This window comes from Hylobates moloch, unplaced genomic scaffold (assembly GCF_009828535.3).
Source record: "Hylobates moloch isolate HMO894 unplaced genomic scaffold, HMol_V3 SCAFFOLD_22, whole genome shotgun sequence".
Classification (NCBI taxonomy): domain Eukaryota; kingdom Metazoa; phylum Chordata; class Mammalia; order Primates; family Hylobatidae; genus Hylobates; species Hylobates moloch.
The window spans coordinates 2643510-2669367 of record NW_026652297.1 but is presented as its reverse complement, the minus strand read 5'-3'; the positions used below and the strand labels follow the sequence as shown (position 1 = coordinate 2669367).

The following is a 25858-nucleotide window of genomic DNA, read 5'->3' as shown; positions in this document are numbered from 1 at the left end:
GCATGAGCCACCTCACCTGGCCTTTTTGTTTACTTAAAAGAAAAAATTATTGTGGTAAACTATACATAACAAAAAATTTATCATTTTAACCATTTTTAAGTGTATGGATCAGTGGCATTAAGTACATTCACATTGCTGTGCAACCATCACCACCATCCATCTTGGGAACTTTTTTATTTTCCCAGACTGAAGCTCTGCACCTATTAAACAGTAATTCATTGTTTCTGTTTCTCTACCCAGCTGCTGGCCACCAATATTCTACTTTCTGTCTCTATGAATGTGACTACCCTGGGTACCTCATATGTAAGTGGAAGCATACAATATTTACTTTTTTTGTGTCTGGTGTGTACCACTTAGCATATCTTCACAATTCATCCATGTTGTAGCATATGTCAGAATCTCATTCCTTTTTAAGGCTGAATAATATTCCGTTGTATGTACACACCACATTTTGTTTATCCATTCATTCCCAATGGACATTTGGGTTCCTTCCACCTTTTGGCTGTTGTGAATAATGGTGCTGTGAATTTTGGTGTACAAATACTTGTTCGAGTCCCTCTGTATTGGTCCATTCTCATATTGCTGTAAAGAAATACCTGAGACTGGGTAATTTATAAAGAAAAGAGGTTGAATTGGCTCATGGTTCTGCAGGCTGTACAGGAAGCATAGCAGCTTCTGGGGAGGCCTCAGGAAACTTATGATCATGGCAGGAGGCAAAGGGAAAGCAGGCATGTCTAGGTGGCCGGAGCAGGAGGAAGAGAGAGAGGTGGGGGGAAGTGCTACACACGTTTAAACAACTAGATCTTGTGAGAACAACCCCAGGGGACTGGTACTAACCCATTCATGAGAAACCACCCCCATGTTCCAGTCACCTCCCACCAGGCCCCACCTTCAACACTGGGGATTACAATCTGACGTGAGATTTGGTGGGGACACAGATCCAAACTATATCGCCCTCCTTTCAGTTTTTTTTTTTTTTTCTATTTACACAGAAGTAGAATTGCTGGATCCTATGGTAATTCTATGTTTAGTTTTTTGAGTAGGCTTGGTTACTTTTATTTTTTATTTGTTTTTTTTGGAGACAGTCTTGTTCTGTCACCCAGGCTGGAGTGCAGTGGCACGATCTCAGTTCACTGCAACCTCTGCCTCCTGGGTTTAAGCGATTTTCCTGCCTCAGCCTCCAAGTAGCTGAGACTACAGGCATGTACCACCACACCTGGCTAATTTTTGTATTTTTAGTAGAGATGAAGTTTCGCCATTTTGGCCAGGCTAATCTGGAACTCCTGGCCTCAAGTGATCCACCCGCCTCAGCCTCTCAAAGTGCTGAGATTACATGCGTGAACCACCGTGGCCTGCTGAGGCTTGGTTACTTTTAAGCGGTGATTCTATCATACGCTACCTGAAGGTAGCTCTTGATGGTGCTTTCTCTATTGACTTTTTCTGTATTGCTGGCAGGACACTTAGGGTGGAAATGATTCAGAAGGAAATGTTTTACCCCGTTTTCATGTATCCAATTTGGAAGGAACCATTTGTTATACACAGTTCTTTCCAGTTATGTGCAAATATGGATGATTGTCTTAAGAATGCTCTATATGTTATGTAAAATGTGTCAACATTTTTAGTATACTTTGCTGCCTCTGATTGAAATTTAGGGTACTTTTTTCATTTAAACATGTTTTACATGTGTGAGCTGCTGCTTACTGCTTACCTTCTGTATCTTCCTGCATTCATTAAAAAAAAAATGTTAGCGTCTGCTGTATGCTTTAAATATTTCAAGCAGATACCTGGAATACATAGACAGAATAGAAAGTAAAATTGGTTGAAGTCATTTGGCTCCATTTTCTGTGCCTCCGTATACAGTATGCAAGCTGTAACATAATAACCAAATATAATAGGTTGAAATAGCTGCAGTGGACTGTCTCTTAGGATGAGCCTAGCCTCTCATTTCATTTTCTGGTGTGTGTGTGTGGGTGTGTGTGTGTGTGTGTGTGAGATGGAGTTTTGCTTTTGTCGCCCAGGCTGGAGTGCAATGGCGTGATCTCAGCTCACCACAACCTCTGCCTCCTGGGTTCAAGCAATTCTCCTGCCTCAGCCTCCTGAGTAGCTGGGATTACAGGCAAGTGCCACCACACCCAGCTACTTTTTTGTATTTTTAGTAGAGAGAGGATTTCTTCATGTTGGTCAGGGTGGTCTTGAATTCCTGACCTCAGGGGATCCACCCACCTCGGCCTCCCAAAGTGCTGGGATTACAGGCGTGAGCCACTGCGCCCAGCCTCACATTGCATTTTCTAAATGTTACATGGAGGTTAATTATCCCTGCATCTTGCTTCATGATATTATTGGGTGACATAGTTACTTCAGGCTCATATGCCATTTTCTGGGGGCCTTATAGGAGACTTTGTGAGCCCACACTTACTTTGGAGGTGGTCTGTCTGAAACCCGGTCCAATTGCCATTCAGTTGAATTGATTCTGAAATATTTCTAAAGATTTGACATTTATTGGGGGTTGGGCATGGTGGGAGGCCACTTTAACCTCAGTCCTAGCACTTTGAGAGTCCAAGGTGGGCGGATTGCTTCAGACCAGGAGTTAGAGACCAGCTTGGGCAACATAGCGAGAGCCTGTCTCTACAAACGATTAAAAAATTAGAGCTGGACATGGTGGCTCATGCCTGTAATCCCAGCACTTTGGGAGACCAAGGTGGGTGGATCACGAGGTCAGGAGTTCTAGACCTGCCTGGTCAATATGGTGAAACCCTGTCTCTACTAAAAATACAAAAATTGGCCGAGCGTGGTGGCATGCACCTGTAGTCCCAGCTACTCGGGAGGCTAAGGCAGAAGAATTGCTTGAACCCAGGAGGCAGAGGTTGCAGTGAGCCAAGATCGTGCCACTGCACTCCAGCCTGGGCGATAGCACGAGATTCCATCTCTAAATAAATAAATAAATTAGCTGGTCGTAGTGGCTGGCGTCTGTAGTCATAGCCATTCTGGGGAGGCTGGGGCAAAAGGATTGCTTGAGCCCAAGAGTTTGAGATTGTAGTGAGCTATGATCATGTCACTGCACTCCAACCTAAACAACAGAGACCCTGTCTTTAAACAATAAAAAAAATTTGAAGTTTATAAATATGTTATTATTTTTTAATTTTTATTTTTTTGGAGACAGGGTCTTGCTCTGTCACCCAGGCTGGAGTGCAGTGGTGCCATCATAGTTCACTGCATCCTTGAACTCCTTGAACTCAAGTGATTCTATCACCTCAGCCTCAGTAGCTAGGACTACAGGCACACACCATGGCACTCAGCTAGTTTTAAAATTTTTTGTAGAGACAGGGTCTTGCTTTGTTGCCCAGGCTGGTCTTGAACTTCTGGGTTCAAGGGATCCTCCTGCCTTGGCCTTCCGAAGTGCTGGGATTACAGGTGTGAGCCACAGTGCCCAGCTCACTTTATTATCTTTAGTCACTGGATATTAAGGATAGGCCAGAGGCCAGCATTTACTCTCCCATGTTCACATCTACCATGGCAGCCTATAGGAATGGGTTCCTGAAATATATACCATCTTCTGTACAGATTCTTCAGTAGTTGCAGGCCCTTGAAACATTCTGCAGGGTCTGAGGATATAGACCTTACTTAAAGGTAACTTCTGCAGCCATTGTCCTATGACTAATTTGTGATTAAGACATAAGTTGAAGGCTGGGCGTGGTGGCTCACGACTGTAATCCCAGCACTTTGGGAGGCCGAGGCGGGCAGATCACTTGAGGTCAGGAGTTCAAGACCAGCCTGGCCAACATGGCGAAACCTCATCTCTACTAAAAATACAAAAATTAGCCGCGTGTGTTGGTGCATGCCTGTAATCCCAGTTACTCAGGAGGCTGAGGCAGGAGAATCACTTGAACCTGTAAGGCGGAGGTTGCAGTGAGTCGAGATTGTGCCACTGCATTCCAGCCTGGGAAACAGCGAGGATCTGTCTCAAAAAAAAAAAAAAAGACATAGGTTGATTGGAGGTTTTGGGGGATCTCCAAGGGTTACACAGGGATTCTTATCAGTCCAAATCCTATAATAAATAACAACCTTGGATTGCTGGTAAGAAGGATGATTTTTACATTACTTAATTAGCAAGATGTATGATTACTAGTTGTGGAGTGTGTGTGTGTGTGTGTGTGTGTGTGTGTGTGTGTGTGTGGTGGTAGTGGTCTTTAGAATTTGCTAAAGGGTATTAGGACGGAGGAGAAGGATGTTTGTGATGAGACCATTATATGATTGTGAATGAGCCAGAATAGGTAAGTAAATATCTTTTGTAATTGAAGTTGCTGCCAATGATACTACTTCTTACTGACCTGGATAGGACTGAAAAGACCAATTTGTAAAAGCTGCAGTCTTTCCTATTTTAAATAACTTGCTTTTGTTTTAAGGCTACCCTCTGTAGCTGAGCAGAACTTTTCCTTACATGATCCACTTGGTCTGTGATCATAGCACGTCAGCGTGGGTAGCCCACTGCTGGCTCTTCCTGGCCTACTGTTAAAAATGATTCAAAATGTACATTAGTGTGTGGCAGAAGTGACTCTTCTGCTTACCTTGTTTGGATATCTAGTTACATTTTTATAGTAAATTGCTCTTGTAATCTACCTGCATGTCCTGCAGGAGCCCTTTGTATAGCATGCCTTCATAAGAAGCTTTGTGACATGTGAGGAAAACAGTGAAACTCATCTGTAACTAATGTAATGACGGGAAGTTAAAGTATTGTAGCTGAATGGTAGGTGGGGCATAACACTGCAGATGAAGCCAGCCATGTAGCTTAAACTTTTTTTTTTTTTGAGACAGGGTCTTGTTCTGTCTCCTAGGCTGGAGTGCAGTGGCACAATCTTAGCTCACTGCAACCTCCGCCTCCCTGGGCTTAAGTGATCCTCCTGCCTCAGCCTCCCAAGTAGCTGGGAATGCAGGTGCTCGCCATCTGGTACTGCTAATTTTTAAATAGAGACAGGGTCCAGGCTGGTCTCAAACTCCTGGCCTCAAATGATCCTTCTGTCTCGGCCTCCCAAAATGCTTGGATTACAGGCATGAGCCACTGCACCTGGCCTGATTTTTTTTTTTTTTTTCGAGATGGAGTTTTGCTCTGTCGCCCATGCTGGAGTGCAGTGGCGCAATCTTGGCTCACTGCAACCTCCGCCTCCCAGGTTCAAGTGATTCTGCTGCCTCAGCCTCCCAAGTAGCTGGGATTACAGGTGCCCGCCACCACACCCAGCTAATTTTTTGTATTTTTAGTAGAGACGGGGTTTCACCTTGTTGACCAGGCTGGTCTTGAACTCCTGACCTCAGGTGATCTGCCTGCCTCGGCCTTCCAAAGTGCTAGGATTACAGGCGTGAGCCACCATGCCTGCCCCTGATTTTTTTTAAGTAAGGGTCTTGCTCCGTCACTCAAGTTGGAGTGCAGTGATGTGATCATGGCTCATTGCAGCCTCCAAATCCTGGGCTCAAGTGATCCTCCCCCCTCAGTCTCCCTAGTAGCTGGGAGTATAGGCTCGTGCCACCATGCTCTACTAATTTTTAAATTTTTTATAGAGACAGGGTCTCGCTATGTTTCCTAGGCAGTCTTGAATTCCTGGCCTCAAGGAGTCCATCGGCTTTGGCCTCTCAAAGTGCTGAGATTACAGGTGTGAACCATTGCACCTGGCCGGTGTTTTGTTAATCTTTTTTTTTTTTTTGAGACAGAGTCTCACTGTGTTGCCCAGGCTGCAGTGCAGTGGTGTGATCTTGGCTCCACTGCAACCTCTGCTGCCCGGATTCAAGCAATTCTCCTACCTCAGCCTCCTGAGTAGCTGGGATTACAGGCTCCTGCCACTGTGCCTGGCTAATTTTTGTATTTTCAGTAGAGACGGGTTTCACCATCTTGGCCAGGTTGGTCTTGAACTCCTGACCTCGTGATCCACCTGCCTCAGTTTCCCAAAGTGCTGGGATTACAGGCATGAGCTACCACACCCAGCCCAGTGTTTTGTTAATCTTATCAGCACACAGGAGGTTTTCTTTCTTCTTTTTTTTGTTCATCTAGAATATACACACTGAATACACTAGGTTTGTTGAGATGGCTGTCTAATTTCTTAAGTTGATAATGCTTTAAACAAGGCTTAGTTGGTTAATCTTATTCACCTCTGTTATTACTCAAAGGTTGTATTGTATCTAGGAATTTTAAAAGTTGATATTTGGCATTTGTCATTAGCCTACCAGTCCATAATGTTATGATGATCCTATAAATTAGACTATAGGATATTATTATATGATATTATTGTAATTTGGGAGCACAGGGAACAATGCGTAACGACTACTAAATGTGTGTTTGGTCTCTAGCCTGATGAAAAAGCTTCTGAAAAAAGGAAGGATATTTGGTACTTTCATCCTGATTACTTGTTACCTGAAATCTTAACATTTCAGCAAGATTAAGTAGAATTATATTCAATTTTTATATGATTACATTTTTCATTGGGCAGTAAACCTGAGAACACATCATCCTTTCACACTGTACTGGCTAATTATTTCCATTGTAAAATAGCCCCAAGTATATTATTAACCTTTTTGGCAACTGAAGTTTCTGATGCCTGAAATGTTTGTATGTACTGAATGGCGTTAGTTATGATCAGGCCAGTGTTGATAGTATTATTCTATATATAATATGATCAGGCCAATATTGATAGTATAGTTATTTCTATGTATAATATTTCCAATATTTTTCTTTTAACTTATTAAAATAGGGAAGCTGTATGAGATGTTAGTTAAAAGCACAAGCCATTGAGTACACAAATCTGGCTTTGAATCTACTCCCCTACCTACTCCCTTGGTCAAGTCATTTAATTTCTCTGAGCCTATGTTTCTGTATCTGTAAAATGGATGCAGTAGTAATCCCTACTATAGAGTTGTCATGATTATTGCATTTTGTTTATTTTATTTATTTTTTGAGACAGAGTCTTGCTCTTGACGCCCAGGCTGGAGCGCAATGGCACGATCTTGGCTCACTGCCACCTCCAGCTCCAGGGTTCAAGCGATTCCCCTGCCTCAGCCTCCTGAGTAGTTGGGATTATAGGTGCTCGCCACCACACCTGGCTAATTTTTGTATTTTTAGTAGAGATGGGATTTCACCATGTTGGCCAGGCTGGTCTCAAACTCCTGACCTCACGATCCGCCCGCCTCGGCCTCCCAAAGTGCTGGGATATTTATTTTGAATTAATGTTTATTTTATTTTATTTTATTCTTCTTTTGAGACGGAGTCTCACTCTGTCACCCAGGCTGAGTGCAGTGGCTTGATCTCGGCTCACTGCAACCTCTGCCTCCCAGGTTCAAGCGATTGTCTTGCCTCAGCCTCCTGAGTAGCTGGGACTACAGGCACATGCCTCCACGCCTGGCTAATTTTTTGTATTCTTTAGTAGAGACGGGTTTCACTGTTTTAGTCAGGATGATCTCTGTCTCTTGACCTCATAATCTGCCCGCCTTGGCCTCCCAAAGTGCTGGAATTACAGGCATGAGCCATCGTGCCTGGCCAATTTTATATTTTTTTGAGACAGGGTCTAGCCCTGTCGCCTAGGCTAGAGTGCAGTGGCATGATCATGGCTTGCTGCAGCCTCGACCTGCTGGGGTCAAGCAATCCTCTTGCCTCTGTCTCCCAAGTAGCTGGGACTACAGGTGGATGCCATCATGCCTGGCTAATTTAAAAATTTTTTTGTAGAGACAGGGTCTTGCTATGTTGCATAGGCTGGTCTTGAACTCCTAGGCTCAGCTATCCTCTGGCCTCAGCCTCCCAAAGTGCTGGGATTATAGGCATGAGCCTCTGTGCCCATCAGATTTTATTTTATTATTTTTATTTTATTTTTTATTGTTTTTATTTTTTTTGAGATGGAGTCTCCCTCTGTCCACCAGGCTGGAGTGCATGGCGTGAACTCAGCTCCACTTCAACCTCCGCCTCCTGGGTTCAAGTGATTCTCTTGCCTCAGCCTCCTGAGTAGCTGGGATTACAGGCATGTGCCACCATGCCCGGCTAATTTTAAAAAATATTTTTAGTAGAGACAGGGTTTCACCATGTTGGTCAGGCTGGTCTTGAACTCCTGACCTCATGATCCACCCACCTCGGCCTCCCAAAGTGCTGGGATTACAGGTGTGAGCCACTGCGCCTGGCCCCAGATTTTATTTTTGAGTTGAAATTCATATAACATAAAATTAACTGGCCGAGCATGGTGGCTCACGCCTGTAATCCTAGCACTCTGGGAGGCTGAGGTGGGCGGATCACGAGGTCAGGAGATCGAGACCATCCTGGCTAACATGGTGAACCCTCGTCTCTACTAAAAATACAAAAAAATAATTAGCCGGGCATGGTGGCGGGTGCCTGTAGTCCCAGTTACTCAGGAGGTTGAGGCAGGAGAATGGCGTGAACCCGGGAGGCGAAGGTTGCAATGAGCTGTGATCATGCCACTGCACTCCAGCATGGGTGACAGAGCAAGACTCCGTCTCAAAAAAAAAAAAAAGAAAACAAAAATTAACCGTTTTATGTCCTATAACCATCACCTCTATCTAGTTCGAATTTTTTTTTTTTTTTTAGACGGAGTCTCGCTCTGTTGTCCAGGCTGGAGTGCAGTGGCATGATCTCTGCTCACTGCAACCTCCGCCTCCTGGGTTCAAGCGATTCTCCTATCTGAGCCTCCCGAGTAGCTGAGACTACAGGCACACGCCACCACACCTGGCTAATTTTTGTATTTTTAGTAGAGATGGGGTTTCACCGTATTGGTCAGGCTGGTCTCAAACTCCTGACCTCAGGTGATCTGCCCGCCTTGGCCTCCCAGAGTGCTGGGATTACAGGCATGAGCCACCATGCCTGGCCGATTTCAGAACTTTTTCATCACCCCCAAAGGAGATCCTGTATTCATTAAATATTTACTCTTTATTTCCTCCTCTCATCTCTGGCAACCACTGATTTGCTTTCTGACTATGTGGATGTACCTATTCTGTATATTTCAAATAAATGGAATCACACAATGTATGACCTTTTGTGTCTGGCTTTTCTGACACAGCATAATGTTGAGGTTTAACCACTGGTCTCATGTATCAGAACCTCATTCCTCTCTCTCCCTTTTTTTTTTTTTTTTTTTTTTTTTGAGACAAAATCTCACTCTGTTGACCAGGCTGGAGTGTAGTGGTGTGATTACAGGTCTCTGCAGCCTCAAACTCAAGTGAACCTCCCACTTCAGCCTCCCAAAGTGCTGGGATTACAGGCGTAAACCACCATGCCTGACCGAGAACCTCATTCCTCTTTATGGCTAAATACTAGTCCGTTGTTTGGATATACAACTCTGCCTGCAATGCCTTCCAAGTCGTTTAAAAAAATCTGTTTATTGGCCGAGCACAGTGGCTCACACCTGTAATCTCAGCACTTTGGGAGGCTGAGGTGGACGGATCACCTGAGGTCAGGAGTTTGAGATCGGCCTGGCCAACATGGCAAAACCCCACTTCTATTAAAAATACAAAAATTAGCCAGTTGTGGTGGCATGCGTCTGTAATCCCAGCTACTTGGGAGGCTGAGACAAGAGAATCACTTGAACCTGGGAGGCAGAGGTTGCAGTGAGCCGAGATGGCACCACTGCCCTCCAGCCTGGGAGACAGAACAAGACTCTGCCTCAAAAAAAAAAAAAAATCTATTTGTCGATTGATGGTTAGTTGTGTCTTTTCCACATTTGCCTATTGTGAATAAGGTTACTGTGAACATTCAGGTGTAGTATTTGTTTGAATACCTGTTTTGAGTTCTTTTGTGTCTATACCTAAAAGTGGAATTGCTGGGTCATGTAGTAATTCTTTTTTTTTTTTTTTCCTCAAAAGCTGGTGTCATAGTGTGCATATAATAATTCTATATTTAACCTTTTGACAAGCCACCATACAGTTTTCCATAGCGGCTGTACGATTTTACAAGTGCCACCAGCAACGTATGAGGAGTCTGATTTCTCCACATCCTTGTCAACATCTGTTGTCGTTGTTGTTGTTAATTTTAGCTATCCTAGTAGATGTGAAGTGGTATCTCTTGCTTTTTATTTGCGTTTCTCTAATGACTGGTGATGTTGAACATCTTTTCATGTGCTTGTTGGCCATTTGTATATCTTCTTGGAGAAATGTCTATTAAGTCCTTTGCCCATTTTCAAATTGGCTTGTCTTTTTGTTGAGTTATAACCATTGAATTTTAATTAAATGCTGTAAAACACTCCATGAGTACATGTAGCACGCACTCAATAACTGTTAGCTAATACTATAGTTGTAATTATTTTTGCCACATGTGGCCTGAATTGGAAGGAAATTTTGCCTAGTTTTTCCAAGTAGGAGTGGAGATGTAACAAAACCTATATTTATCGCCAATAAAGATTTGACTCTGTCAGTGTTGGTACTTTGCTTTTAATTGATGCTCCCAAATCAAGAAATTAGAAACATGTATACATAAAATCAGCTTATCTTTGGCAGAAATCAGTATATTATCAATGTTTAATTAATTCCTAAGAATTAATGGCAATAGTGCCTCTAGTTTTAGCTGAGATTTAGATAATCTTTCTTCATTCTGCCCTGTTATGAGATATTTGCTATAAATGCCACAATGAGAATTTTTTGAAAACGGGGTCAGAGAAGCCTACTTTTTATATTTAATAGTATGCAATTGATGTATTATCATTGTTTTATACTTATTGCTTCTTGGTTTTATGGGGTGTTCCAAAGAAGATAGATGAGAATAGGTGATCCAAAGTAATTATTTAGAATTTTATCCTCCAGTCAGGATTGAACCATCTTGAACTGATGAATATATTCTATCAGGTTTATAGGTAGACATGCCGTTTCATTATATCGTGATTTGGAGTGAGACAGTAGCTTTTAAGCAGAACAAACAGCCATATGTAAGTCTAAATTTGGTTATTTTCTTTGAATAAGCAATGGAAACTGTATGCATTCAGGAACTGGTGATTATTCAGATACCTTCTGAAGGCCCTCTCTGCCTGTGCTCCGCAGCTTTGTCCTGAACTCTCCTGTCTCTTGCGATGCCTCCTGCCTATACCTATTTTGTGAACTCTGCCTGCAATGCCGTCCAAGTCAGTTGGTGACTCCTCAAACCTCGCTTAAGTCTTTTTGGGTGGATTCAAATGCTGCTTTTAGCCATTAAAATCTGTTACATCTGTTACATACTTTCACAATAGCACTTATCCTAGTGTAGTTTTAAAAATGCACTTAAAAATTTTTAAAGCAGTGCATGCATGCAGTAAACAAAATTGGACAGTACAGAAATAAATGGTGAAGACAGTCTCCCAGTTTTCTTCCCCATGGATAGCACTTTCTCTTTTATCCTTCCAAAGATAGTTTGTGCTGATACAAGAATTTTTATACCGTATGAAGTGCTTATTCATCTTATCTTTTACTTCAGGGTAATTTATGAGTAATGAAAAAATTCAAGCATTATAGAAATGTAGAGTGTGTGAAGCAAAAGGTCCCCTTTACTTTGATCCCTAACACTGTCCTAATTAACATTCCTCTCTCCAGAAGTAACCTCTGTTATAAGCCTTGTCTGTGCCTTCAGATTGTTCTGCTTACACTTATATGCCTATTTAAAAGTGTCTATTGTTGTATTTTGTTTGTTTGTTTGAGACAGAGTTTCGCTTTTGTTGCCCAGGCTGGAGTGCAATGGCGCTGTCTCCGCTCACTGCAACCTGCGTCTCCCTGGTTCAAGTGATTCTCCTGGCTCAGCCTCCTGAGTAGCTAGGATTACAGGTGCACGCCACCATGCCCCGCTAATTTTTGTATTTTTAGTAGAGATGGAGTTTCACCAGGTTGGCCAGGCTGGTCACGAACTCCTGACCCCAGGTGATCCACCCACCTTGGCCTTTCAAACTGCTGGGATTACAGGCATGAGCCACTGCGCCTGGCCTTTTAAATTTTATTATTATTATTATTATTTTAAAATAGAGTCTTGCTCTGTCGCCCAGGCTGGAATGCAGTGGCACAATTTCGGCTCAGTGCAGCCTCCACCTCCCAGGTTCAAGCGATTCTCCTGCCTCAGCCTCCTGGGTAGCTGGGATTACAGGCGCACACCATCATGCCTGGCTAATGTTTTGTATTTTTAGTAGAAAAAGGGTTTCACCATGTTGGCCAGGCTGGTCTTGAACTCCTGACCTCAGGTGATCTGCCTGCCTTGGCCTCTCAAAGTGCTGGGATTACAGGCATGAGACACCATGCCTGGATTGTATGTATTTTTTTAATGATATTTTGTATATTATTCTTTAACTTTTTCTTTTTAATATATGTGTCTTGGAAATTTTTTTATGTCAGATCCTCTTTATTTTTATTTATTTTTCAAGACAGGGTTTTCCTCTGCCACCCTGGCTGGAGCACAGTGACATCATCTCATCTTATTGCAACCTCAGCCACACAGGCTCAAGTGATCCTCCTGTCTCAGCCTCCCAAGTAGCTAGGACTACAGGCCATGCTTGCTAATATTTAAATTGTTTTGTAAAGTCGAGGTCTCACTGTATTGCCCAGGCTGGCCTTGAACTCCTGGACTCAGGTGATCCTCCCGCCTCAGCCTCTTAAAGTGTTGTGCTTACAGACATGAGCCATCTTGCCCGGCCCACTTTATTCTTCCTGCATGGTGTTTATTGCATAAAATGTATATACCATTTTATTTAACCCTTTCTTGATTAATGGATATATCTAGGTGTTTCTAGCTGTTTTAATGAACCACTTGTTTATATGGCTCTTGTCGGGCATGTGTGAATCTCTAGGTTGCTAGAAGTGAATTGCTAGGTGGAAGGTTATGCTCTTCTAAACATTTTGGTGAATACTACTAAATTGCTTTACTTTTTAAAAACAATGTACTTTGACATAATTTTAGATTTATAGAAGAGTAAAGATAGTACAAAGAGCTCCCATATTCCCTTCTCTCAGCTTCCCCTAACGTTTTTTTTTTTTTTTTTTTTTTTTTTTGAGATGGAGTCTTGCTCTGTCACCCAGGCTGGAGTGCAGTGGCGCAATCTCGGCTCACTGCAAGCTCCGCCTCCCGGGTTCACGCCATTCTCCTGCCTCAGCCTCTCCAAGTAGCTGGGACTACAGGCGCCCGCCACCACGCCCGGCTAATTTTTTGTATTTTTAGTAGAGACGGAGTTTCACCATGGTCTCAATCTCCTGACCTCGTGATCCGCCCGCCTCGGCCTCCCAAAGTGCTGGGATTACAAGCGTGAGCCACCGCGCCCGGCCATCCATCCTTTTCTAAAAGTTCTCCATCAGCCTTTCATCCAGTGATTTTAGCAGCCATTGGTTGTTGACTAGATCCATTCTTATATTAAGGCATACAAAATAGGGATTTTTTCTAATTTTATTATTATTCTGTATTTATTAGGTAGAATTTTTCTATAAAAAAGACTTTTTCCTTCATTAACTTTTTTATTACTTTGAAATATGGTTTGTACAGGAAAGGCAGAATTATTTCTCTTTGTTTGTATTTAGAATAATGAAATGACTTAGTGCCCCCACTAACCTCCAAAAATGACTAATGTGTTTTGTTTGTTTTAGAGTGTGATTATAAATTAATGGATATTTATGTATTTAATATGTTTCAGGCACCGTGGACATTATTCTTATTGATGTTCATATTGTCTCATCTTAGTTCAGTGGGAATCCATTTAATTTGGCTCCTTTGTCCTTTCAATGTGACCCCAGTAGTCTGATAGCTTTCCTGTTTTATAGCACAAGAAAACCGAGGCTCATCTGTTTATTTCCTTTCAATAGCAGGCCACCATGCCCTGCTATTTTTATGTTTATTTTTATAGAGACAGGGTCTCCCTATGTTCCCCAGGCTGGTGGTGGTGAACTCCTGGACTCAAGTGATCTTCCTGCCTCAAGTGATTTTACTGCCTCAGATTACATGCGTGAGCCACCGCTCCTGGCCAGCCCTCCAACTTCTTTTTCAAAGTCGTTTTTACTATTCTAGGACTTCTGCATTTTCATATGGATTTTAGAACTAGTTTGCTGGGCTGGGAGTGGTGGCCCACGCCTGTAATCCCAGCACTTTGGGAGGCCATAGTGGGAAAATTGCTTGGGCCCATGTTACCTGGGCAACATGGCGAAACCCTGTCTCTACCAAAAATACAAAAATTAGCCGGGCTTCATGGTGCACACCTGTAGTCGCGGCTACTCAGGAGGCTGAGGTGGGAGGGATCACTTGGAGTTTAGGAGGCAGAGGTTTCAGTGAGCTGAGATCAAGCCACTGCACTCCAGTCTGGGGAACAGAGCAAGACCTTGTCTCCAAAAAAAAAAAAAAAAAAAAAAAACAACTAGTTTGCTGGATTCTGCAAAAAAGTCTGCTGGGATTTTGATTGAGATTGCATTAAATCTGTTGAATCAGTTTGGGGAGAATTGGCATGCTGACAGCATTGAGTCTTCTAACCTATAAACAGATAGATATATAACTCCTTTTATTTAGGTCTTTAATATCTCCATGACGTGTAGTTTTCAGTGTTCAGATCTTTCACATCTTTTTTTTTCAGATTTATCTTTACAAATTTTGTATTTAATGCTTTGTATTTATAGTTTTAATTAGTGATTGTTTGCTGCTAGTGTATAGAAATACAATAGAGTTTTCTGTGTTGATCTTGTATCCTGCAACCTTGCTAAACTCATTTATTATTATTTTTTAGATTTTATCAGATAGTTTTTTCACAGATGATCGTGTCATCTATGAATAAAGACAATTTTAAGGCCGGGCATGGTGCCTCACGCCTGTAATCCCAGCACTTTGGGAGGCTGAGGTGGGTGGATCACCTGAGGTCAGGAGTTTGAAACCAGCCTGGCCAACATGGTGAAACCCTGTCTCTACTGAAAATACAAAAAAAAATTTAGCTGGGCTTGGTGGCAGAGGCCTGTAATCCCAGCTACTCAGGAGACTGAGGCAGGAGAATCCCTTGAACCCGGGAGGCAGAGGCTGCAGTGAGCCAAGATTGCACCACCGCACTCCAGCCTGGGCAATAGAGTGAGACTCTGTCTCAGGAAAAAAAAAAAAAAGAGACAATTTTATTTCTTTTTCTTTTTTCTTTTTAATCTGGATTCCTTTTACTTTTTAATTTAAAAATTTTTAAATTTAAAGTATTTTTTATTTATAGAGATGGAGTCTTGCTGTGTTCCCCAGGCTAGTCTCAAACTCCTGGCCTCAAGTGCCTTGGCCTTACAAAGTGCTGGGATTATAGGTGTGAGCCACTGTGCCCAGCCTTCTTTTATTTCTTTTTCTTGCCTGATTGCACTGGCTGGGACCTCCAATACAATGTTGAAGAGAAGCAGTGAAAGTAAATATCTTTGTGTTGTTCCTATCTTAGAGACAATACTACCTTGTTTTTCAGATTTTTTTATTTTTATTTTTTTGAGACGGAATCTCACTCTGTTGCCCAGGATGGAATGCAATGTTGTGATCTTGGCTCACTGCAACCTCCTCCTCCCCAGTTCAAGTGATTCTCCTGCCTTAGCCTCCCAAGTAGCTGGGATTACAGGCGCCCGTCACCATGCCCACTAATTTTTTTGTATTTTTATTAGAGACGGGGTTTCGCCATGTTGATCAGGCAGGTCTCGAACTCCTGACTGCAGGTGATCCACCCGCCTCAGCCTCCCAAAGTGCTGGGATTACAGGCATGAGCCACCGCCCCTGACCCAGATTGTTATATTACTTCTTTTTGGTAGTAAGAACACTTAACATGAAATCTACCCTCCTAACAAATCTTTTGTTGTACAATACTGTAATATTAACTATAGGGACAGTGTTTTACCGCAGACCTGTAGAACTTAATTAGCTTGTGTAACTGAAACTTTATACCCAGTGAATAGCAACTCTTCGTTTCCCCCTCTTCCCAGCCCCTGGCAACCACCATGCTACTTTCTGCATCTGTGTGTTTGAGTATTTTGTATACCTCATATAAGTGGTATCATGCATTATTTGTCCTGTGACTGTCTTCTTTCACTTAGCATAATGTTTCAAGGTTCATCCATGTTGTCACATGTGGCAGGATTTCCTTTTTTAAGACTTAATACTCCACTGTATGTGTATACTATGTTTTCTTATTGATTCATCCGTTGATATACATTTAGGTTGTTTCCACATCTTGGCCATTGTGAATAATGCTACAATGCACATGGGAATGAAAATACCCCTCAATATCCTGATTTCAGTTCTTTTGGATAAATATCCAGAATTGAGATTAGTGGATCATGTCATATATTTTCCATAGCAGCTGCACCGTTCTACATTCCCACCAACAGTGTACAAGGGTTTTAGCACCTCCTTGTCTTCGTCGTATTCTTATTCTTGGGATGCTGTCTTTGATTGCTGATTTCCTCATGGGAGGTTTGTTTCTCTGTCTGTGTATGTGTGTGTATTTTCTTCAGCCCTGAACGTGAGTCCTATGTACCTCAGATTGTGGAAGCTTCCCTACTGCATAGTTTCTCTTTTGCTTCTGCTATGGTACTATTTCATTCTTTAGTTCTGAATCTTATTTATGATAAAGTGTCAGCTTGGGGTCCCTCTACCACATGTGTAGTATGCATTTAGATCTCACATCTGTGAATGGTGCAGGACTAGGATCCAGTTTCTTCCAGGTAACTTTTTCCATTCCTAGTCCCAAATGCAAGGCTTTCTTTTCTCCTAGCTAGAGAGCTGTTTCTACTTCTCATTTCATGGATGGAGCAGTTCTTTTTGTTTCTTAATTTATGCTCAGTTCCGTCTTGTTTTTGGCTGAGTACATGGCCTGTGGCCTAAACTCTTTTGTAACTCCTAGCCATTTAGGCATCTGTCTGATTCAGGTATTCATATGTATCATTTGTCTTCAGCTCTGGACTTCAGCTCTGTAATAGCCTTTAAAATGAGCTCCTCTGATTCCACTCTTGTACCCCTAATAATCAATTCCCAACACAGTGATCATTAATGTATTTACATTTTAGTGCCTATGTTGTTAGCTTCATCTGGCACCATTCCTACCCTCTGGTTACTCTGGCCATTTATTTCCCTAATGCCTTGTGTTCCCACTCACTACAGGGCCTTTGTACTTGCTATTCCCTCTGTCTGGAATGTTCTTCACTGCCACCACCTCTTCTCTTGTCATTACCTTCTCATCTTTGGGCGCTGACCTCAGTTATCACTTCCTCAGAGAAGTCTTTGCTGACTCCTCAGTTCATTTCAGGTTTCCTTCTCCCTGTGGATATCATAGCATCCTAAACTTTATTTTCATGGCATGTATCATAGTTTTTTTATTAGAATGTAAACTGTCTGAGGGTAGGGACTTTGTCTTGCTCGTCACTGTATTTCCTGTCCTGAGAAGAGTGCTTATACAAGTAGATATTAAAAAGATGTTTGTTGAGTGGGTGCATGTATCTGAGCAGTTTCCTCCATTAGACTGTAAGCTAGGAAAGTGCAGGACTTTTTTGTTTTGCTCACTAGTATATTCCCCAGTGCCTAGTATAGAATCTGGCATATTATAAGTGCTCAATAAATATTTACTGGCTGGCTGGGTGCTGTGGCTCACTCCTGTAATCCCACAGCTTTGGGAGGCTAAGATGGGAGGATCGCTTAAGGCCAGGAGTTTGAGACCAACCTGGGTAACATAACAAGACCCTATCTCTACAAAAAATAAAAAAAAGCTAGCTGGGTATGGTAGTGCATGCCTGTAGTCTTAACTACGTGGAAGGCTGAGGTGGGAAGATCACTTGAGCCCAGGAGTTTGAGGCTGCAGTGAGCTATGATGGTGTCATTGCATTCCAGCCTGGGTGACAGAGTGAGACTCTTAGCTCTTAAAAAAAAAAAAAAAAAAAAAAAAAAGGATACATTGGCCAAGCATGGTGGCCCACATCTGTAATCCCAGCACTGTGGGAGGCTGAGGTGGGCAGATCATTTGAGCTCAGGAATTTGAGACCAGCCTGGGCATCACGGCAAAACCCCATCTCTACAAAAAATACAAAAATTAGTGGTGTAAGCCTGTGGTCCCAGATACTCAGGAGGCTGAGGTGTGAGGATTGCTTGGGCCCGGGAGGTGCAGATTGCAGTGAGATCAAGCCACTGCACTCCAGCCTGGGAGACAGAGGGAGACCCTGTCTCAAAAAAAAAAAAAAGAAAAATTTGATGGCTGACTGAATGAATGAATAAGTAGTTTTAAATGAGGATGGGGGCCAGACTAGGGCTAGTTCATAAAAAATTTTATTTGCAATGCTAAGAAGCTTGAACTGGAACTTTAGATAAAGGGGTTTTAAGCAGGAGAATGACACGAACAGGCTTACATTCAATGTAGAAGGATCCCCTCAGCAGTTATGTGGATGCTGGTTGGAACGTTACAGAATATTGGTGTACTCCAGGGAAGATTGAAGTCCTAATAGAAGGAAGGTGGAATGGAGAAGATAAATTCAAGAGAATTTAGAAATAGGTTAGGCGGGATTGGATTGGATGAAGATGGGAGAATAAGGAGAAGAACGCGTATCACTTCCTGGGTTTCTTGTCTGGGAGACCAAGTAGTGCTACCCACATAGGCACTATGGGAAGAAGGACAGGCTTGGGAATGGATGAACTTAGTTGAGATGTGTTAAATTTTCAAACATGAGAAATCTGGAAAATTTAATTGATGGTATATTTACTTGGATTACAGATATTCTTTTTTTTCCCCTCACACACTTAATCCTTTATATGTAAATACAGAAATCCCATCAACCCCCATGTTTTCCAGAAAATGATTTGAGTTAAACAGCTCTTTACTAGGAACATGTTCAATTTGAGTTTCTTGTAGGATATCCAGGTGGAGATGTACATTAGGTAGTAGGGAGCTCGGTTGAAAAGATCTGTTTCTGTACTATTTCGTACAATTTCAATGAAAACAGCCTGACAATTTTGACTTTTTCTCTTAGGCTGTTTTAGCATGCTTTGTCTCCAGTACTTGCAAAGCTGCCCTAGATTTCTCTTCCTTTTGTTTTTGTCCTTCCTCTTTATTTTGCCTTTGCCAGACTCAAGGGCTTCTTACCTTCTGACCCCTGCATTTCCCCCATGTCCACATACGTTTTCGTGTCTTTTTTTCTAATTTTTTTCTCAAAGAGCATATACTTCTTTTTTTTCCCTTTGGTTTTCAGGGTTCATTTTCATCAAAGTTACGTGCGAATATGATTTATAGAATCAAATAGTTTTGTAAAGCTTGTTTTAAAAAAGCAGCACTCCCCCCTTTATTTCCCTTTTCTCAGAAGCACTTTTAGCTTTTTTAGTTAATATTTTTGTTATCTCCATTTCTGTAATAACATACTTGTATTGCTGTTTCTGATTTCATCAGTTGTAAGATACACCATTACTTGATGTACTACTAGAAAAGGGAAATAAGCCCAAGATGGATAGTCTATTAGGGGCCATGCATAAAGCTGGGAAACTACGTGAGAATGGAAATGAGAAGTAAACTCACCACATAGAAAGGCATAGCAAGGCAGCTGGTGTGTCAACTTTAATGGTGTGTAGGAGGGCTAAAAACTTTCATGGGAATTTAAACTGGTTCTAGGTCTGAATTCACACTCCCTATGTGGTACAACAAAATTTAAGCAGAGATTCTAATTAAAAGTTGTTTCAGATTGGTAGTGCCCCAGGTGCTTGAAAGAAACAAATAGCAATTATAAGATGTCATTAATTGTGCCTGGTTTTCAGAGATGTTAAAATATGAAAAAAATGGCCAGGCACAGTGGCTCATGCCTGTAATCCCAGCACTTTGGGAGGCCAAGGCGGGCAGATCACGAGGTCATGAGATCAGGACCATCCTGGCTAATGTGTTGAAACCCCGTCTCTACTGAAAATACAAAAAATTAGCCGGGCGTGGTGGAGGCTGCCTGTAGTCCCAGCTACTTGGGAGGCTGAGGCAGGCGAATGGCCTGAACCTGGGAGGTGGAGCTTGCAGTGAGCGGAGATCACACCACTGCACTCTAGCCTGGGTGACAGAGCGAGACTCCGTCTCAAAAAAAAAGAAAAAAATATGGTACCATGTACCAGGCACTGTTAGAGTTACAGCTGTGAACAAAACAGACCTCTCTGTCTTCCTTGAGTTTATATTCTGATGAGGGGAATGTTTAGACAAAATAAGAATATACGTGGTGCAGTAGATGTTGCAAATATCTAAGTAAGATGACGAAAAACTGACCATCAGATTTAGTAATTTGGAAGTTCTTGATCTTGACGGGAGAGGCTTTGGTAGGGTAATCAGGAAGCAAAAGCCTCTTGGGGTGATTTTGAGAGAGAATGGGAGGAAAGGAATTAGAAACAGTTACACCTTCTTGGAGTGTTGCTGTCAAGGAGAGCAGAGAAATGGATAAGTAGCTGGAGAGGAAACTGGGGTTATGGCTTATCTTTTTCAGTGAGATAAATAAGAGTGTGTTTCTATAGTGCGGATGAGGATGCACCAGTAGAGAGGGAAATATTGCTGATGCAGGAGGGAGAAGGGGGAGTGACTAGGCAATAGGGTTTGGCGTCTGGTGTTCAAGTGGAGGTGTTGGCTATAGATAGGAGCAGTCAGCTCATCTACAGTGAATAAGAGAGAGAACAGGGCAATTGGTGGTAGTGATTGCCTTCTCTTTCACTGAGGAAGTGGAAGGGCAGCAACTAGGAGTGAGCATGGATGAGGAAATGTTCATTGATAGCTTGAGGAAAGAGAAAGTGACATAAAATGTACCAAACAGAGGAGTGGGACGATGAATGGATAAGGCAAAAGTTTTGATTGTCATGCTGAGCTAAGAGACCATTTGAAGTTAGCTGTTGTGAATTTTATGTGAGAACTGTTTAGTATGAATGTGTTTATTTTTATTATTTCATTTTAATTTTGAAACAGGAACTTACTCTGTCAGCCAGGCTTGAATGCCGTGGTGCATAGCTCACTGCATCCTTCAACCTCCCAGGCTCAAGCGATTCTCCTACCTCAGCCTCCCAAGTACTGGGACAACAGGCATGTGCCACAACGCCTGACTAATTTTTTTGATTTTTTTTGTAGAGACAAAGTCTTACTGTGTTGCCCAGGCTGGTCTCAGACTCCTGGGATAAGCTGTCCTCCTGTCCCACCCTCCCAAGTAGCTGGAACTATAGCCAAGTACCACCATGCCTGGCTAATTTTAAAATTTTTTGTAGAGACAAGGTTGACCAGACTTGTCTCAAACTCCTGGGCTCGCGTGATCCTCCTGCCTCTGCCTCCCAGAGTCCTGGGATTACAGGCATGAGCCACTGCATCTGGCTCTTTTTTTCCTTTTTAAAGCCACATTTAGCTGCATGGTGCAGGCATAGAGTAGATGGACAGCTGCATTTTTTTTTTAACATGTTATTCAGGAAAATTTTAAACATACAAAAGTAAATAGAGCCCTCATGTACTCACCTAGTTTCAACAAATATTTACTCACTGCTAATCTTGTTCTATTTGTACCCTCAACCATTTCTGCCTTTCCATATTATTTTGAAGCAATCTCAAACATCATATTTTGTGCTTAAATATTCCATGTTTCTCTAAAAGATATGAACTCTTACCAAAAAGTACCATTACCATACTAAAAGATTTAACAATTCATTGATATCAAATATCCTGTCAGTTTCTTTTTCTTTTCTTTTTTAGTTTTTGTTTTATTTTAAAATTTAATTTATTTTTGAGACAGGGTTTCACTCTGTCGCCCAGACTGGAGTGCAGTGGCGTGATCTCAGCTCACTGCAACCTCTGCCTCCCAGACTCAAGCGATTCTTCTGCCTCAGCCTCCTGAGTAGCTGGGATTACAGCTGTGTACCACACTGCCTAACTAATTTTTGTATTTTTAGTAGAGACGGGGTTTCGCCATGTTGGCCAGGCTGGTCTTGAACTCCTGACCTCAAATGATCCACCTGCCTGGCCTAGTTTTTGTTTTATTGATTGATTGACTGATTGTCTGACAGGGTCTCACTCTGTCGCCCAGGCTGGAGTGCAGTGGTGCAAACACGGCTTATTGCAGCCTTGACCTCTTGGGCTCAGTTGATCCTTCTTCCTCAGCCTCCCAAGTAGTTGGGAGTATAGGCATGCACCACCATGCCCAGCTGTTAGTTTTCTAATTTCCAGTTGCCTCCTGAATGTCCTAAATGTTTTTGTTTTTCTTGACACGTTGTATTTAATCAGGGTTGGTGTTTTGCCAGGCAGGTATGATGAAATCAGAGTGGAAGTCAAGAGACTTGAAGTGTATGCAAGGGAATGATTATAATGCTGGACCTTGAACTTGAAGCGGAGGAGGAAAATGAGGATGTAAGAGGGGAATGGGATCAATGGCTTGTAAATCCTGGTGGGGTCAAAGGATTGTTGGAGTTAGGTTGCTAGAGGGAGCAATCTGAAAAGATAACAGGATAGTGATTGGAGAGTAGAGTGCAGCTGAAGTTGAGATTGTTGGGGGACTATAATTATTGTAACGACAAGGTCTAGGGTATTGACTGTGGGAGTGAGTGGAATGTAGGGTAAAAGACAAGATTGTCGCATGAGAGATAGTCAAGGAACTGAGGGGTCCGAGCATCAGAACAGTCATCTGTATGAACATTGAAATCGCCTGGAATAATGATAGCCCAGTGAGCCAGGAACTAAAGTCTTCAAGGCTTAAGGCTTGAGAAGTGACCTACGCATATCCAGATGAATGTAAAGAAGAAGGGGGTAGTGGTGGTATGGTTTGACAGGAGGCTTTTTTCAGGAAAGAAGGGGGAATAATCTGGAAACAAACTAGGTACAAGATAAATAACTTTACCTCTTCTAACCTCTAGGCCCTGTAGTGTAAGGGTGTGAGAGAGAAAACACTACGGTTAGGACTATAGAGAGAACAGTGGCTTCAGAGCAATTAGATTTCATTTAGAGCAAAATGGTGAAGGGATCATTCAGACAAGAGGTTTAAGATATAGGGGATTTAGCTGATGTGTTCCAGGGGATATGATGCAAAGATTTCAGGAATTGAGGAGGAGTGGAGAAAGGGGGTGAGAATTTGAGGATTCAGAATGACCTGAGAGTCCTGGGATTTTTGTGGTGAGTGATGTAAAGAGGGACACATCATGATGACATTAGTCCTGATGTCTCAAGGCAAATTGTAGTGTAAGCACATGAAGGACAGAGGTAGTGAAGAAGCTGCAGAGTGGAAGTTCCCTTTACTTCTGGCAGTGCAGGTGTAGGGAAAGGCGGAGGAGCTGGAGCTCTGTTACTTCTTTTTTACTCCTGGGATCAAAGTGGTCAAAAGTAAAAAGCTGTTATTTCAGCGATTCAAAAACTGGAATTCTTGCTGGGCGTGGTGGCTCATGCCTGTAATTCCAGCACTTTGGGAGGCTGAGGTGGGCAGATCACCTGAGGTCAGGAGTTCGAGACCAGCCTGGACAACATGGTGAAATCCCGTCTCTACTAAAAATACAAAAGTTAGCTGGGCATGGTGGCGGGTGCTTGTAGACTCAACTACTCGGGAGGCTGAGGCATGAGAATCACTTGAATGCAGGAGGTGGAGGTTGCAGTGAGCCGAGATCATGCCACTGTCTACACACACATACACACACACACACATACACACACACACACACAAACAAAACTAGAATTCTCTGTTATGGCTTATTGATTTTCTATTCCCTGTTTCCTGCCCCTAGTACCCTATTCTTAAATACCCTGGAAACTGGGTGCTGGGGAAATGACAGCAAGATTATAGTAAGGAATTTGGGGACTCAGCTCAAGGGTTGGAAAGGGAAGTGAGGGAAGAAGTTTCAAAGAGAATTAGCTTTAGATTCCTTAAATCTGGCCAAAGAAAAAGAGAGAGTAGAAGAGGGAAGTTTGACCTGTGTTCTGGGAGGGGAGAGTAAAGTACTATTTGGAAGTAGGGAACCTGCCTAAGGATCTGTGTCCTGACAGGTTCCAGAAAGAGCTGTTGCTGGATGTGAGACTTCACTTTTGCTAGATTCATTCGTTCCAGTGGATATTTACTAGCACCTGCTGTGTGCCAGGCACTGGGCTAGATGCTAGAGATATCATGTTGAGCAAGAGACAAGTTCCTGCTTGCGTGGATTTACAATCTTGCAGGGAAGACAATTAAACCAGAAATTACAATTTAATGTGGTGAATGCTATGATAGAAATTGTCAGGGTCCTTTGGAAGCCTCTAGTGAAAGCATCAGATTAGTCTTAGGTGGGGTAGGGAGGGAAAGAGTACAGGTTCTAGAGTTAGAGACTTTTTTTTTTTTCATTATTTTTTTAGAGATAAGATCTTGCTCTGTTGCCTAGACTGGGGTGTAGTTGTGTGATCTTAGCTCACTGCAGCCTTGAACTCCTGGGCCAAAGCGATCCTCCTGCCTCAGTCTCCCAAGTAGCTGGGACCACAGGTGCATGCCACCATGCCCAGCTAATTTTTTGTTGAGACAGGGTCTTGCTATGTTGCTGAAGCTGATCTCCAGCTCCTGGCCTCAGGTGATCCTCCTTCCTTGGCCTCCCAAAGTGCTGGGATTATAGGCGTGAGCCACTGTGCCCTGCTTAGAGTAGTCACATTTAAATAGAGACTTGAAAGATGAGCAGAAATTAGCCAGTCAAAGAGAATAGGGGAGAATAGTTATGTGTCGAGCAGCCACAGGTATGCTGTCTTTGCCCCTCCAACTGCCAAACCTTGTTTTACCCAGGGGAACAGAGAACAGAGTCATCTGTTCTGATCACTGTCTTCATCCCCAACATTCCTATCTACCAGGGGTTGGTAAACTACTGTTCACGGACAGGTCAGATCTGGCCTGCTGCCTGTTGTTGTATGGCCTGCAAGCTAAGAATGGTTCTTATACCTTTAAGTGGTTGAAAGAATAAAAAGAAGAATATTTTGTGACACGTGAAAATTATATTAAATTCAAGTATCAGTGTCCCTGAAAAAAACTTGTGTTGGAACACAGCCATGCTCATTTTCTTTTTTTTGTATTGTCTATGGCTGCTTTCACACTGCAGCAGCAGATTCGAGTGGTTGCAATACAGACTGTATGGCTTGCAAAGCCTAAAATATTTGGTATCTTGCTCTTTACAGAAAAAGTGTGGCACCTGGTTTAACCCATCATTATTATTTCATTGTATCATGTGTGTATGAGGATTATAATTAGCTACCATTCATTTTCTATGTGCAGTCTACCCTGCTAGATACTTTACATATTTATATATAATCTTTTTAATAATTGTCCAGAGATGTTGGTAACATGCCTAAAATTACACACTTAAATTTTGACACAGTGTCAAAATTTAAGCCCAGATGTCTGAATTCAACATCTGTATTCATTTTACTGATCACATTGTGTTATAATTAATTGTTCATATGTGCGTCTCTCAAAAAGAGACTTGAGCTTGGGCTGGGCGCCGTGGCTCGCATCCGAATTCGCAGCACTTTGGGAGGCTCAGTCGGGTGGATCACCTGAGGTCAGGAGTTTAAAACACAGCCTGGCCAGTGTGGCAAAACCCCGTCTCTACTAAAAATACAAAAATTAGCTGGGCGTGGTGACCCATGCCTGTAATCCCAGCTACTTGGGAGGCTGAGGCAGGAGAATCACTTGAACCCGGGAGGTAGAGGTTGCAGTGAGCCGAGATCGCACCACTTAACTCCCGCCTGGGCGACAGAGCAAGACTGTCTCAAAAAAAAGGAGAGACTTGAGCTTGAAATGATAACTTAGTTTTTCTTAAACATCTACCATGTTTAGTACAGGGTGAGTCCAAATAAATGTTTATTAGCTGACTTTCATGTATATAATTTCATCTGCCTTCTAACAAACCTGTGAGGATAACACATATATACATTTTTCAGATAATTGACATTTACTCTGTTGCATACAATTTCTTACATTTTAAGTAACAATA

The 25858-nt window shown here is 42.4% G+C and overlaps 1 protein-coding gene across 3 annotated transcripts in view; it reads left to right on the top strand.

Annotated features, from left to right (window-relative positions):
- The window catches only part of SPATS2 (spermatogenesis associated serine rich 2), a 156337-nt gene that overhangs the window by 4220 nt on the left and 126259 nt on the right, over positions 1-25858 (top strand). For 2 of the 3 annotated variants that reach the window (XM_058433467.1, XM_032143936.2), the window contains exon 2: positions 241-303. The exons of the other annotated variant lie outside the window; for it this stretch is intronic. The gene's annotated coding sequence lies outside the window, so the exon portion shown is untranslated. The remainder of the gene's footprint in view (positions 1-240; positions 304-25858) is intronic. 3 annotated transcript variants of the gene reach the window in all.